The following is a 15,018-nucleotide window of genomic DNA, read 5'->3' as shown; positions in this document are numbered from 1 at the left end:
AACAGACAGTAAAAATGGTATAAAAAGGACTCACCTCGAGCATCAGGTGTGCTCTTGGCAGAGCGCCAAGGCACGCGGCCGTTATCCCTTTGCTTTATTTTATGTGTCTCTTATTGTCTTTATATTAAACTCTTTAAATTCTAACAGGAGAGTGAACCTCGTTTTTCACATGGGGTGTGCAGAGAGAATCATTCCATGACACATAACATTACTAGGTTTTTCAGATCTTTAATACAGGCAAAACTCATAGAAACTAATTGGGTCAGTGTTCATTGGTCTCAAGTTGTGTAGTTCTTAGTATTTGATCTCCTATTGGATCCGGATTTCTTCGCTTCTGATGTTAATTAGAATTAGATTCCTTGATTTTCTTATCTCTATTTCCTCCTCTTTTCCAGAGGAGATGTCTCCAGTGCTGCCAGAGTCTGGAGTAAATGTTCATAGATGGCCGCTGATGTTCTGTTGATGGCCTTATCTCGTTGGGGCTACTCCAGTCTGTTGAAATGCTAATCCCATCAGGCCTCACCTAGAGAAACAATGCCCTAGAAAGAAGCTTCAGTTCCCTTCCCCTAGGGCAAATGTGAACAAACCTGGCTAAAGTCACATACAAAAATTTTTAAACTGGTATGTTTTCCAACACTGGCACGCACAAGGATTTTAAGCTTCTAGATCCACCAAAAATAGAAACAAGCCTGCTAGGGATGCAGGAAAACGTCCGTATGGGTGTTGGATCAAGCCCATATGGCAAAGTGCTACAGATAAAGGAGCAAATGCTGTGAAGCTGGTGGAGGCTTCCAGCAGTGCACTGATTCCGTAACTCACTTGCTGGCATTTGTAATCCTGGCAGGTAGCACCAAAGGCATGTTTCTGTGGTTAACTCCTTTTATGTGTGCCATTTCCCGTTTCTGATTAATTGTTCTCATGGCATTGCCTGGAAATCGCCTCTTAATTTCTTCTGTGCCTTCAGAACTTCACAGCTGAGGTCACACTGCTTGTGTGGTGCTCTCTCTGAGCAATGGCTTCATCTCATCCTTACTGCCATCTGTACCCTCACCAGGTGTCTGGGCTTTTCTAGAAAACAGGAACTTTGGAATTGTGTTTGCTCTTGAAAAATGCTGCAATTAACATTTTAAGGTCACCAGATAATAAGGGAGAAGCATGGAGTTTACTCCAAATGATAAAAATCCATTTGGAGCTTTCCTGTGAGAGCATGGCATCATGTGATTTCTCCACAGTTGCATTTTGATTAAAACCAAGGAAACTGAAAATATGAGTCAACAGTTTATCATGTATTAGGGCTGACTCAGCTGTTTCTAAGGACTGCAATAACTGCTGGCTGTGTGCCCTGTCCTTCCTGCAGCCCTGCCCTGCCTGGGGGCAGCAGGAGCTCACCAGGAACTGAACCTGAGTCAGTAACTTGAGGGGCCAAAATGTGACTGAATATTGTTCCCTCAGGGTGGTGAGGCACTGGCACAGGTTGTCCCAGCAGCACCGGTGCCTCCAGCCTGCCCCCAGCCTACACTTGGTGCTTTGTTAGTGAACAAGAGTGGACGATTAAAGAGGTCAGCTGTCCCCTGTTGTAAAGCAAGCATGGACAATGTGATATTTGCACTCGTTTGACTTGCACCCAGGACCCTTGTGTAGACCTTGTGTACCACAGGGTTCACACTGGGGATCTGTAGGGCTGTCAGTGAATGGAGCCTTCTGTGCTTGGCAGGATGTTGTTGGTGTATGGGGGGTTGTCTGCTCACAGCACCTCTGCACTAACCTCCCACAGTGTCATTTCCTCTGCCTTCCCCTCCACATTCAATAACTCAGAGCCTTGGCATGTATCAGGTGCTGGGTGAAGTCCTCAGCAGGAGGGAACCCAGCACAAGCTCAACAATGAGTGTAAAAAACAGGGATGGGAAGAAAAATAGAATCCTAAAGTCCCATATTGAAAGGGATCCCAAGAATCATCTGGTCCAACCTTTCTTGGCAAAAGCACTTTCTAGACAAAATAACCCAGCACCCTGTCCAACTGAATAGTAGACATGTCCAACGTTGGAGAATCCATTGCTCCCCTGGGGACATTATTCCAATGGCTGATTGTTGTTATTGTGAAATGTTTTCCTCCTCTGACTAAAAAGAATCTCCCCAGGAGTAACTTGTACCCTTTGTCTTTTCCATGTGACTCTTTGTAAAAAGGGAGTCTCCATCTCCTTTGTAGCCACTCTTGAAATACTGAAGTATGGTGCTAAATTCTCCTCTGGGATCTTCTTTTCTCAAGGCTGAATAACCACAGTTGTCTCAGCCTTTCCTCTTGCAGCAACTTTCCAGTACTTGGGTCATCTTAGTGGCCCTTTTCTGGACCCTCTCCAGCTTGTCCACATCTTTGTGGGGACCACACTTAAGAGAGTGTTCCACATGTGGTCTGGCATGCATTGAGTAGAACGGGTTAATGACTTTTTCTTCTGTTTTGGTGATGCCCTTGACCCCAAGACCTTGCCTTCAGTCCACAAAGCAGGTACCCAGCAGAAAGCTGCCTGGGAACTGCCTTCCTATGGGGATGCATCCAAATCCATGCCCTTTTAGCTCCGGAGGGGCTAAGTTTGCTCTGTAGAGTTTTTGATGGGCTCTTAGTAAATACAGCAGGTCCCCCCTCCCTCCCACCCTGTTCCACCCACCTGGGAACTGGAACCGGTCATAAGAACTGCTGCAACTGGCCCAGGCAGATAGGAATGATGCCAAGGCTAGATGCCTGCTGGTTGACCCAGGAAGAATAAAAATGTTGAGTCAGGATGGAGAAAAAAAACCCAAACACTTAGTTGGAAAAAGTTCTGAAGAATCACGCAAATAAGGTCTGAGAACTTGGCCACTGCACAGCAGCAGTGCCAAAAATAGCTGTGAATGCAGGGCTGGTGGTGAGCAAAGCTGCAGAGAACTGTGGCGGATGCTGCTGCTGCAGTGTGAAGAGCAGGGGGTGACAGGAAGAAAATGATGGCACAGTTCTTGGTGAGGGTTCAGTTTGCCTTGAGGAATTAACCTATTTTAACATTTTGCATGTTTGAAAGTCTACTTGCATTTGTTGGCTTGTATTTAGATGGACTTAAAAGGAGTTTCCATCATCTTTAAAAAGAAACAATACCATAAGAAAATGAAACACAATCTTCACAGGAAATTTCAACATAGTGACTGTGACTCAACTTATTAATATTAGCCATGTTATGTCACTGTTGGTCTCGATGCTTTCTCTTTATCTTGCCTTATGAGTGTGCTACTGGGCATTAATGGAGAGAAAAGAATTTGTCAGGTACAAAGCTGAAAATCCAAATGGTTAGTGGTCACCCTTTCCATATACAGCAAAAAAAGGGTCTCCACTGAGTCCTGCTCTGGGAGCAGTCACCCACCTTAATATTGAAACAGGGAAGGGTGCCTTGGGAATCAGGGGTTCATCCCTTGGCAACAGTCTCACTAGTGATCAGGAATGTCCACGGGGTAGCTCCAAGATTAATTAAAGGTTAAATAGATTGTGTTATGAGTGATGTAGCCTGGGTAAGGACTCTGGCCACAGAAGCAGGGTCAGGAAGTGCAAAAATTACTTAGAAGGTTCATGGTTTGATGGTAGCTCAGATGGACACAGGTCATGGTCAGGCTGAGCAAAAATTAAATATATTCATTCATTTCAATAAGACAGCTGTCCTTTGTGCTGTTTGTTGGGTTGGGTTTTTTTGTTTTTTTTTTTAATAAACACAACTGAAATGTTTTATTTTGATTTTATATTTATATGGGGTGATTTAAGCAAAATTCAAATGTACTTGTGGGGAATTTCCTTTTGATTGAATTCATGTTTTCTAGGCCAAAAATGCTGAGATGAGAAAGTTCCAAACAAGTCCTGTTTCAAAATTTGTTTTAGTTACTCGAGACAAATAATGCTCTGCACATTGAAGTATTTGATTTCAACTTGTTTAATGACATAACTGAGTGACTCCTGTATGTTCATGTGTTTTTCACTGTCACCAGCACTGGCAGGTTACGAGGTGCAGGTGACAGAGACCATGAGAATTATGCTGTTTATATAATTTTCTATGCCACTAGCCACCCCTGTTGTCCAGAGAAATTCAGCCTAAGTATGGTCTGAAGCCTTGTAAATACAGGATACCAGTGCAGCTCTTCCCAGGACAATGCATGAGTCAGTCTCAGGGGATCATAACTGGCTGAGAAGCAATCAGGCTTCTGCAAGGGCTTTCCTGGAGTTGACATCAGCTATTTCCAGCCTCCTTGTTTTGTAACTGACAGAGGAACTACTTTAACCAGGAAAAAATAATAGTTAAAAAGAAACTATACTATATACTTTGTTCACCCTGTGGCTGAGAAAAGTCCATCTGCTGTCATCAGCCATTTTTACAGGTCCAAGTCTTGAAGGCTGTCCTTTCTATGGCAGGCGTATTGACTTGCAACTCTAAACATTTTGTGTAGATAAATAAGTTATTAAATAAGAATATGGGTCATTCTGATATAGCCAGAATAAGGTTGTGAGATGGGAGGGTGTAGACAGACGTGCCAGTGGCAGAAATGCTTTATAAAGTATATCACAGGTGAAGTGCTATCAGGTGCCTTGAAGTCAGTGTTTTAAAAACAGATAAGATACAGATTCAGATACACACACAACACTTGCAGGGAGACTGAGTATAAGCACATGAAGAAATGGATACACTTTGTTGAAGAAGGAATACTTTCTATAAGCTGATCTAGAAATACAGTGATAATCAATATGTTAACGTTGTCCTTTTCCTTACAGCTCTTGATACATGGATTATAGTTCGAAGAGGCAGGGGATGAAGGCAAGGCTGGGAAATCCCCCCTCTTGGAAGCAGGGATGTGCTTCTCATGGAGCAGCAGTTGACTGTCTCCACACCCAGCAGCTCTGGCTACAGATGGCCATGGGAGAACTCTCACTGGAGTGTCTGAGGTGACACGAGGACACCACAGGGAAAAGTGGAATAAAGATGTTTGAGTTAGTTCTGAATTTGAGTGGAGGTTTACAGCCATGGCTTTGCAACTGGTGAAGATTAAGATCTTAATTTCCTGTGCATTCTGCAGCCAGAATACAACCCGTGTCTGCTCTGTAAGAGCTCTGGAAATGCCAGCATGCCAGGTGTGTGAGAAGTGGATTCATTTTGACGGAACCAGCCATCCACCTTGATACTCAGCTGTGCTGGGGTGGGATGAAGGACATTTTACACCTTACATCATCTCGCTCTTGGAGATTTTGGCCTTGCTCACACTCCTGTTACCACTTGATTTATCTTCACTGATGTGCAGACACCAACCCTACCAAGACCATTATCGGACATTCTCTGGATTCCACTGGCCAAATGCTTGAAGGCAGGAGTCCGCAGCAAGGGCTTCCCTCTACCTGATAGTAAATAAAGCCCAACCTCTGCTGAATTAATTCATCTCAGTTTAATCCCTGTGTTGAGAAGGTCTCTGCCTTCCTGGAACCACCTGATGCATTAGAAATTGGATTTTTTATTAATTAGAAAAATAGATCATATATTCCCATAGGCCCATGGGGACATGAGTGTCTACATTGTGTCTTAATTATCTAGCCTTCTGGGGCTGTTACATTTTTTTAAGGAGGTTTGAACCAGGGATCAGTGGATCAGTTCTCACACCAGGCTTTGGTTCTTCACTTAACTATCTGTGCAGGTCCATATAGATTTATTATCCTAAAAATAGAGTACTATACCCTAGTCAGATATTATCTAGAGAATATTTGGCTGCTGCACTGAAAATTAAATTAAGGGTGTTAAAAAGGAATTTAAATAAAACAAGTTTTGGAAAAGGAGAATACCTATTTTAGTAATTAAAGTGTCCTCAAAGATGTTGGCAGGAGTCATTTCTCCTTTGTACAAGTAACACATTGGTTCACATATGCCATTATAACATATGCTCCTTTCAAGCTGAGTATTATACTGGGATACAGCAAAAGTCACATTTAAGATAGTAAACTGAAGGAAACCCTATTTTGTATTGCATGAAATGCACCTCTGGAATTTTGAGTTCTTCTTTTCTACATCTATAAAATACCTTTATAGAAGGTAAGATGGCTGATGAGCTAAAAAACCCCAAAGAACTAAGAAAAGGGAAAAAAAACAAGAAAAACCCCTGTGGCTGTGGTATGTTCATTTCATGTTTGTGGTTAATATTTCCCAGGCTGCTTCAAAGTGAGGGTAAGCTCAGTCATCACACCACCTCTTGCCAGAGTCCACTGGTGTTTCTAAATTTTTCTGATAAAAGACTGTGAAAAATGAACCTGTGGTAAATTGCATCATCCTTGTGTTTTCAGATGGGGACACAACACAGAACCTGTGTGTTCAGGTCACCCTCAGTTGTACCCCCACGGTGGATGCAATCCCATGTGTTCTGCTGTGATTTACCTGAATGTCCCTGCATTTCCAGCTGTGCGGCTTTCCTCCTTTGCACTAGAAATCTTGCATCAGCTCATTGTTATGGAGATACAAGATTTCTCTTTGATGGAAGGAAAAAAGCTGCTCACGGTGGAAGTCCCCAGCCACTGATCATAGGACCCCCAGTGGTTCCTAGTGTTCCAGTGGTGTGAGGCTTTGAATGGGAGACTTTGAAGTGTTCGAGGCCTGGTTGGACAGGGCTCTGAATCAATCTGGTCTAGTGGAAGGTGTCCCTGCCCATGGTGGGGGGTTGGAATGAGATGGTCTTTAAGGTCCCTTCCAGCCCAAACCATTCTGTGGTTCTATGAAGCAGCTGATGGCTGAAAATGTGAGTTACAAATTGGTACTGAGGAAACACTTGCAATAGAACAGCCTCTCCAACCATGTCTTTAAACAAAATACATCACCACAAGTTACTATAGGAAGAAGTGGGGAGTCCCTGCTTGGCAGAATTGTTAGAAATTAAACCAAGCCCAGACTCCGTGGGTGTAGCTGGGTTTGCTGGCTGTTGTGGTTCTGGGGTATATTTAAGTGGTTTGTTTATATGTAAATATAAGAAAGCAGAAACATAAACCCGTCTTTGTATTTGGCTATTCTAAAATAAACCCACAACCACATATTTTGAGGGAGGTAATGCAGATGCTACAACCACATCAAGCATGAGTATCCCTGCTGGCAGCCTGCTGTTTTTGCATGGGAGGGAAAATTCTCTCTTAAATCAGAAGTGCCTCATAAATCAGCCCCCCACATGATGGCGTGTTTCCATCAGCCTCATACCCTGGGCAATCTGGGGTTTGGCTCCAAACTCTCACTTTCCCACCCATTATAAAGCAGGAGTGATCGTGCATGAAAGGAGGTGCCTGGATGTGAAACCGGCTGAGAAATATCCCAGTCACTTCTCTTTTCCCATCAGTAGATATTGCTTCAGTTCCCGTTTCCTAATACTGCCTCTTTCACTGTCTCCATGTCCTCTTCCCAGTTGCTTGTCAAGGATTTCTGAGCCTTGGACAAAGACATACTTGAGCTATTTTAAATGAATCTTTGTTGTTCCTATTGCATTTTGTCTTCAAAAGGGTTTTTATTACCCTTTCTACATAAGTTTTCTCTCTTTTATGACTACAAGCAATACAAGCTAGACTAAGATATTTACACCATGCTATCTGCAGGGCTCTGGCCATAGTTCCTAAAGGGCTTTTCCACCCTAAGTGATGATCCCACAGAAGTGGTGGGTCTGTGGTACATGGCTCCTGAGTACTCAGCCAGTCCCGCAGCAGCCTGATTACAAGCAGCTGTCCCCAAAAGCCCCACTGACTTCTGCAGCTATTATTTTCAGAGCTGTAAGGAAAATGAAATAGGAAGTAATGCTGCTGTAATGCGTTTTTGCATGCTCCATTGTGGTGCTGTTTACTTTGTGAATGTTCTTTTTATTTCCATTTGCATTTGAGTGTTGTAACCAGCAGCTGCAGCTCTTCAGCTGAGCTCAGCACTGGGGTTTTCCATGGTGCAATTGACCCAGGAACACTTCTCAGTGGCTGCATCCTGCCATCAGCCAGGGCTTTGCAGTGATGTTATTTAGCACAGGGGGAAGGGAAAGGAGCCAATAGATCCATTTATCTGGAAGCAGGGCTCCCAAAGGCAGCAGAGCCAGGCTGGGAGCTGGCAGCACATCAGCTCCTCTCTGCAAAGGTACTCCAATATAATTTGAAATTTTTATTGCTTGTTACCCAAGGTTAGAAGTGGTTGAGAGATACCAGAAGTGCAGTCCTGATAGTGGGGATACACTGGTTTGCCAGTATCCTGGGGTTGGAGAGAAGACCCCAAACTAATTTACTGGGACACTGGGAGAAGAATTAAGGGCAGGTAAACCCAGACCCTGTAGTTTTAATAACTCTTGATCGGGCAATTCCAGTGCTGTTTTAGAAATACATATAAGGAAGTTTGTATCTTGTTTGAACTGCAAGTGGCTTAAAGCTGCTGCAGTAATTCTTGGATTTGATTCTGTTTTACCCTCTGAATATCAGTAAAACTGGTTTCCATTCAGTGGGTGCTGCAGGCTATCATGGGTTGTCATGAATCAAACTGATTTAGGAGCAGTACTGAGTGCTCTGAAAAGTAGAGGGAAATGAGGAAAATGTTCTAGTGGAGCTGCCTGCACAAATGTGTCGCTGGCACAATAAGTGTTGCATTTTTGAAATGAAACTGTTTTGGTTAGGTTTTGTTTTGGTGTTTGTTCATTCATAGTGGAAGCCAAATTCTACTGATTCTCAACTTTCCTTTTCTATTTTTTGTTTCTTCCATATTTCCGGTTTTCCCTGTCTTTCCCTGCACGTGTTCTTTTTTTTCTGTGCTTATTTTTTGTGTTCCTCTCTTCCAGTGGAGCATGAGGGCAGGCAATGTCTGCCATGTGTGAATAGGAATATCATGCAAAAAGGAAGGAACTTCCAAGGCACCAACTGCCTCTTTCTAACTCATCTGTGCCAATTACCTTCCACTCCTGTATACTTCACTAAGAAATGAGGAATTGTGTACTGTGGCTTATTCTAGCAATAACGCACATTAAAATTGCCTTCACATTTTATAGAGGGCAAGGGGCTCCTGTGCTTTAGTTCTTGCATCTAGATCTTTTGAGAAATTAAATTCTTGAGAAATTGAAAGCACTTGTGAGCCCAGCTGTGATACATCAGAGCCCAGGACAGGTTGGGCTTCTTAGAGCTCTGCAGAATTGCTGGTTGTGCTCTCTTCATTGTCCATCTGGAGCCAGAAACAGGGCAGCAGATGGACCTCTGCATCTTCCAACAGCAGTCTCAGCTTGTGAAGGTAATTCCCCCTTTCCAATTCAGTGAGAGCTTTTGGTCCAGTATTTCTTGGTTTGGGGAAGGAGAGTGTTTTTGTTATTGATGTTTCATCTTTTCTTGGATAATAAGTTCAGAATCCTTGGGTTTTTTTGGAGTGTGATAAAGCAAATATTAAGCCAGCACTTCAGTGTACAGAATGCCATAGCTGGTGTGGAAGGCTTTGATAGAAATGCCATGTACAGTCTGTTGGGATTCACCTCTGCTTTTGGAGCTAATATGGATGGGTTCACCTGGGAGCTTTACGATGTTGAACTTGTGCAGCAGAGAAACATAACAAGTGGGGGAATGGCTACTGATAGCGGTATTCCTGTGGCTGGCAGGAGTGGAAGAACAGGAGGCTTACCATAAACCTTTAACTGAAATATTATCAAAATTGAACAGAAAAATAGTTCCTCTGTAAGTGTGGTCTGAAGCTGGCTGCTGATTAAAGAAAGATGATAAACAGGTGGTAAATCAGTGCACTAAGTAGGAGGGGGAAAGCAGAGAGCTTCTGGTGGGCTGCACCACTTGCAAAGATCTGGTTTCTATATGAAGAACATGGCAGAATTAGTCCTGTAAGATAATTTGTCTGGGAAGGGACCTCGGGAGGGCTGTACTCCAGCATCCTGCTTGTGGTCAGCTACAAGGTTAGACTAAGTTGCCCTGAGCTGTTTCCAATCTGAGAAACCTCTCTGGATGAGCTGTCCCACTGTTTGGCTGACCTTGCAGGAAGAAACATCCCCTGATATCCTGGCTAAATCTGTTATTTCAGCTTTTGCCCCAGGGAGAGTCTGGGTCTGCTCTCTCAAGAAGCCCCTGGCAGGAGTGTGTTATGAGCCTGCAAAGCCTCTCCTTCTCCAGCAGAACAACTCCCCTTGTCCCCCCCTCTCTCAACCAGGGCTCAGTGCCCTGGTTGTGCTGGTGGCTTCAGGCTTTGGGGGCTTATTTCTCCATTTTGTCAGTGTCTTCCTTGTACTGGAAGGATGCAAAACTGGGCACAGTGTTCTAGGCATGGTCTGCTGTATTCTAGGTAGAGGGGAGAATCCCTTTCTTCCATCTTCTGGGTGTGCTTCTCTTGGTGTATATCCATATGGAGGCCTGAAGAGAAAAGGCTGTGTGAACTGGAGACCCAAGCAGGAGCTGACATGGTGGCCCCAGACCATACTGGCTGCTGGCACTTTTGGGTATGGAATTGGTGGGATAACAATGAGGGCCTGGAGGGATAATGACAAAAATAAATGCTTCTGCAGAGATCAGCCTGCCAGATCCATGAGCTCATGAGTTACAGCTGAGTCACCTCCCATTGGTGAGATGTGGAGTGGAAGGAATGGATAAATGGGGGAAAGGAAGCATGTTCTTGGTGTTTCAGACATGGCCTTACCTGATGCCCACAGGTACTTCTGGCAGTGCTCCTGCAGCAGCAGCATGAGACTGCACACTATAGAAACTCTTGGCCAGAAAGTCATTTGGGCTAAATCTACACTGGCTACACAAACATTTTTGCTGCTGCCTCCCCAAGCAAGACAGCAAGTTTTCAATTACAGAATCACAAACAGACACACAGGACACACCCTGATTAATGCATTAAATACCAGGAAAGGCTGAAGTTCTGTTTGTCACTTAGCAGACGGTGACGGTTGCTCCAGTATGTGAAATATTTCATGCCTGACAGTTCAGGAAATGGTGGTTTGCTCAGCAGAGGTGCAGGAGGCTGTAAGTTGTTATCGAGTGTACCATGAGCCTTTCTCCTAGTTTTTCTCAATTTTCTGAGTTTGTTTTCCAGAGCAGAAAGCTGTGCAGGGCTCTTCATGGCACACAGTGGGGTACCCCAGCAGGCACTTGTGAGCTTGGGGTGCCTGCAGCAGCAGAAGTGTCCTGTGTGCCAAGTTCTTGAATTTTTTATTGACTTTTTGACACTGTAGCAAGTTCATTTTCCTGCAGAGCTGGGCTCACATCCTGCAGATCTCAGGGGCTGAGGTTCCTGTTCCCCAGACACAAGGTGCCTGAGGTTTGCTGAACTGCAGTGAGTTCATTGTGAAACTGTGCCACAGAGGTGGCTCAGCTGCCCCTGCATTGTTGTTCTGCAAAGGGGTTGAAGATGAACCCTTGCAGGCCATTTCCAATCAGTAGGAACAGGTCTGTGCCGAGTGGGTGCTGTGCTCATCCTGTGTGTGGGAGGGCTCTAGTGGGTTTCCCGCACATCTTCTCCACTTTGAGGAGAGTGCTGTGGTAAGGGCACACCTCGGTCCTTCCACTCACATCTCATCAGGTCCTGCTCTGAAAGCAAAAAGAAACAAACTGGAGGACCAGCGTCTTCCTCCTTGTCATTTCAAGGGCCATGTGAATAAGTCATGGAGATGATGAGCTGGCTCCTTCCAGCCGAGGCTGTGGGAGGTGGGAGCGCAGCCCCTGCCACCTGTCACCCTGGTGGCTCCCAATGCTTCTGCAGATACCTCCTAATTTCTAAAACAGGGTAACACCTCTGCTCCAATATGACCCCTCAACTTTTAAACATGGCTTAGGGAGCAAGTTGTTCCTCTTCACAACAAGGACCTTCCTCAGGGAAATAAGCTGTTTCCCCTGAAATACAGAAATTTTGTCTCTACTTGGATCTGTAAGGTTCCATGCAATGTGATTGTGGCACAGCATCAGTGCTCCAGCCTTGGCGTGGGGAATGGTCAAATGTCAGCCATGTGCAGCTCCCCTGACCCCAGCAGGGTCCTGCCTCCATCCTACTGTGGGGGTCTGTAGCTACAGAATCCCAGAATCATTTAGGCTGGAAAATCCTCTGAGATCATCGAGTCCAACCATTCCCCCAGCACTGCCAGGCGTACCACTAAACCGTCTCCCCAAGTGCCTGTTTTTTAAATCCCTCCAGGGATAGTGACTCTGCTTCTGCCCTGGGCAGCCCATTCCAGGGCTTGGCAACATTTTCCATGAAGAAATTGTTCCTAATATCCAATCTAAACCTCCCCCGGCACAACTTGAGGCCATTTCCTCTTGTCCTATCACTTATTACCTGGGAGAACAAGCTGATTCCCACCTGGCTCCACCCTCCTGTCAGGGAGTTACAGAGAGCAATGAGGTTCCCCCTGAGCCTCCTTTTCTCCAGACCATTTCAGTCCCTGCAAAATCTGCCAGAGCAGAGTCATTCCTGTTCCTGGAGACACTGCCTTGGCAGGACACCCACTCAGCCTGGCTGTGCTCCTTGGTGGTGGAAGGAGATGTCACCTGCTGTGGAACCCAGAAAAATGTTATTTCAAGGGTTCCTCATACCTGTGAGCAGTTCAAGGGCTGTTCCCACTCTTTAACCCCTGGATGCTCCTGTTACCTAAAGGTGTGTGTGTTGTAATCAAACACCTTGGTTGCCTGCTTGTCTCAGGATGCTGATTAGGTAGAACATTTGTTACCTGTTTAACACAAGTGAAATACTGAAGGGAAGTGAGGTGAGCTCTTCATTAGGAATGGGACTGAGGGGCTCAGCCCGTGCTTCCAGCAAAGCTCCTCATGTTTCTCTGTGGGAAGCCTGTTTGGGGGCTTCCAGGAGCATGGGGCTAGGCAGGAGAAACCCAGTGAGGATCCTCTAAAGCTGATGGTGAAGGATTGCCCTGCGTAGGAATGACAGCTGCTGGATATAACACAGAATTATTATTTGTGTGAAATGTAGATGTCTAAATGGTTCACTTGCTGATTTTAAGTATTGCCACTACTAATCTATGCGACATCCCTCCAGAATTGATAAAAATATGCTAAGAACTAGCCAGAAGGCTGGAACAGGCCAGCACAGTCTCCACTCTGCTCCCTGCTTTCTTCAGCAATAAAGCTGGTGAAAACAAAGTTGTACCTGTCTGGACTTGTCTTCTCAGTTAGTTTCTGCTGTCTGAAGACTGTTGGTGAAATCTTTGTAGTATTAAGCTGATGAAAGAACAAACTCAGTGAAACATATTCTTGCAATGGAGATATGGGAACTGGGCATATTTAATGGATATGCTGTGGTTCACCTGGCTCTTGTTATTTAATAGCCCTGCTCACAAATAGCTGTTATGTGTAATGCTTGTGCTAGATTCAGCTTGAATTAGGGCCAGCATCCTTATGCTGTTTTCTGGCCTTCATTCTCTGTGTTATCAATGCCAAACCACCCATGCTTTGAAGGGAGCAAAACCTCCAGCTACTTTCTGATTGCCCAGAGTTCCTCAGACCCTTCTCCTTCCTCCTGCCTTTGAGAACCTGCCTTTTACCACTCCCTTGTTTTTGCGTTTTCAACCATTGATCCATACAAATAGAACAAACAAAGTCCTTGCCTATGCCTGTGGTGGGCAGGCAGCTGTTTCTGCTCAGGCTCTCGTGTAATGCTGTTGAGGTTGAATTCCCCTGGAAGGTCCCCAGAAGATGCTGGACACATCTTGGCTTGCTTCAGCTTTGATGCTGTGACCATGTGCCCACAGTGTGTCGTGTGATGGGGAACAAGCACAATAGGCAGGAGTCCTTGCTTGAAGTGTGACACTATTACCCCAAAATAGGTGGTGAGCTGTGACAACTGAGCACCCACCCTCTCATCACAGCTCAGGATGCTCATGTGGTAATGTATGTTGCTGCTGTTTTGGACCAGGAGCTGGGTGCCCCAGAAGCCTGGTGCGCCACCAACTCAACACTTCCTCCCTACTGGTTTTTGGCTGCTGGGAGACACGGGTGAGCTGTGAGAGGCTGGTCTATGCTGTGTTGTGTCTATGCTGAGTAGGCTGTGACAACATCTCACCCCTCATCCCATCTGACATCTCGGGCTGGTCGGGTGCTGACTGCCAGGCTCTTCAGTAAGCTTCATGGTGAGGTTTCTGTATGAATCATGAGCAAAATGAAGGTAGTAGATCATTCTGAAGTTAAAAAGGCTGAGAACAGCTGCACTGTTTGTGTCAGCTGTCAGAGAGCAAGGAGAGAGGCTGGATTTGCTGTCCTGTTTCCTCTGCAGATCAGATTCCTTATTCCTGGATATCTCCTGCTAACGGTTTCCCAGTGCCTATTTCATCTATGTGTTTGTCTTGACTTAGTTTTCCAGCCTCATACACTAGAATGGATGGTAACTGCCTTGGTGTTCATGCAGAGACAGACTTCTGTCTGTAACTTCTGGCACAGAGGTTTTGGATGGGCGGGTCATCTGATCTGCTCCTTGCTCAGTCCCTGGCCCTCCTCATCTCTGAGCCCTGTGGCTACAGGTCCTCCTGGCTACCCCATCTTCCTGTCATGCTGCCTGTGATCTGGCACTGCCCTTCCACCATGGTCAGCAAGGCAGTCAGTGGTTGAGAATGTTCATGCCTGGCAGCCCTGAGTCCTTCATACTGTATGTGACATCTCTGCTTATATCAAGTTGGTGACTAAATACAGCAGGATGAGAAGATTTTCTAGGTTTTAGGCAATTTATGACTTCTGCTGGCTTGGGCTGATATGCCTTTGAGAGTTCAGCTGATGGCAGTGCATGCCATGCTCTTGTTGAAACTCTGGAAGGGGACATGGGAAGTTTTCCCATCCCTTCCCAGCTCCTCCCTTCTCTGGGGAAGCTGTGCTAGGACAGAATGCATGGCAGGGAACCACACTGTCTGAATTCACATCCTGACCTTATCAGAACAAATGAGACCAAAGGTTAGTGGTAGTGCAAGTAACTGGAGCTACCTGCACCATGCAGCTGCACCAATGAGCTTTTACTGTTGCTTTTGCACATAGAAGGGATTGGGGGGGGGGGG

At 45.3% G+C, this 15,018-nt stretch overlaps 1 long non-coding RNA gene across 1 annotated transcript in view; it reads left to right on the top strand.

Moving 5' to 3' along the window:
• Positions 1–5,867, top strand: part of LOC108449772 — a 17,470-nt gene extending 11,603 nt beyond the window's left edge. The window contains exon 3 of the long non-coding RNA XR_001866058.1: positions 4,778–5,867. This is a non-coding gene — a long non-coding RNA (uncharacterized LOC108449772). The remainder of the gene's footprint in view (positions 1–4,777) is intronic.
• Positions 5,868–15,018: the final 9,151 nt, after the last annotated feature.

The sequence above is a fragment of the Corvus brachyrhynchos genome, unplaced genomic scaffold (assembly GCF_000691975.1).
Source record: "Corvus brachyrhynchos isolate BGI_N302 unplaced genomic scaffold, ASM69197v1 scaffold381, whole genome shotgun sequence".
NCBI lineage: Eukaryota > Metazoa > Chordata > Aves > Passeriformes > Corvidae > Corvus > Corvus brachyrhynchos.
This window is presented reverse-complemented; position numbering and strand designations above follow the sequence as displayed.